We start from the raw sequence: 1547 nt of genomic DNA on the forward strand, positions 1-1547 counted from the left end.
GTTTAAACTGTCGTCGGAGATCGCGGCCGCCGCCATGTTTCAATGTTGTTGACAGACGACAGGGCAAACGACGCACGCGCTCAATGTGAATATAGCGAGAGTTTGCACCGATGTAAACCCTGTACACAAAAATGTAGAGGGTTGTTTGAACAAAATGCCAACCGTAAAGTTTTTTTTCCACGTAGAAATTCTCGGTCGGTGGGGTTACCGGAAACACACTACTTTTTTTTCTACGCCTTACGGGCAGCAGCTCGATTTCCTTCTTTCACTGCCAGAGTGATCGCTTTTAGTTTAAAAGCTGCATCATATGCTTTTCGTCTGGTATTCTCCATGTTGATCAGGGTTAGAAGAAAGACTGAAATAAGTAAGTTGTGATTACTGGTAATCATACAATTTCATTGGACCCCTGTGTACTACTCATTCATTTTATTGGTCGACTGTTGCCGGGTAACACATTTCCCCCCCGCTACGGCAAAAAGAGCGGAAGTTGTGATTAGTCATACAATCTCATTGGACCTCAGTGAAAGACTCATTCATTTTATTGGTCCATGTTTTTCCCGCGATGGAAAAAAAAAAAATTAAAAAGCCGCTTCAGATTACACGCCGCAGTGTTGGAAGTGTGGAAAAAAAGTAGCGCCTTGTAATCCGGAATTTACGGTATATGTTTGAGTAACATGGTAACATTCTTAACTTTGTGTGAAAGGAAGAGAAGCAGAGTTAATAGTAATGCAACCATTTCCAACACCGCACATCCTGTCACGGGGGTTGCAGGAGCCTATCCCAACTTACTTTGGGCAAAAGGCGGACTGCGCCCTGAAGTTGTCGCCAGTCAGTCGCAGGACACAAATAAAGAACTTTTCACACCCATGTTCACACTGTTATTGAGTGGGAACCGATCCCACACTGCCCGCACACAAGTCAGAATTAATAGTAAAAAAATTTAATTCTGAGGGTCACAATTATATTTAATATAACAAGTGTGTGTGTGTGTGTGTGTGTGTGTGTGTGTGTGTGTGTGTGTGTGTGCGTGTGTGTGTGTGTGTGTGTGTGTGTGTGTGTGTGTGTGTGTTCGAGTCTCAAAGTTTTCATTTTGTGCCTCACCAAAACGAAGAATGGCTGAGATGGTCCCAAATCGCTTTGCTAGGCTGGAAGCACACATGTCGCTCACGTCACCAACCGTGGGCACTCAGAGGTTGAAGCAAGCTTAGTGCTACTTTGGCCCAGACAGCTAGTTAGCAAAGAACTAGTTGGGCTAAACACGATTGCGAATCAATCCTAAATCAGTAATCATTGCCTCCGTTGTGGTGAATAACCTGCATTATTTGTGAGCTGGATTATAGTGTTGTTCTCACAGATAATGGTGTTGAAAGACAGAGAAGCCATGTTCATTACTAAGCTTACCTAAGATTAACACACAACCGTTTAACAAGTACCGGTACGCTTTTCACAGAGGACTGGTTAGAACCCCTTTAAAGTGGACAACATCCAACTTTGACTAGCAAATAGGCAAATTAACATGTGTCTCAGGAGAGAAATGGAACCGGAAA

The sequence above is a fragment of the Hippocampus comes genome, unplaced genomic scaffold (assembly GCF_001891065.2).
Source record: "Hippocampus comes isolate QL1 unplaced genomic scaffold, H_comes_QL1_v1.1 scaffold245, whole genome shotgun sequence".
NCBI classification, from domain to species: Eukaryota; Metazoa; Chordata; class Actinopteri; order Syngnathiformes; family Syngnathidae; genus Hippocampus; species Hippocampus comes.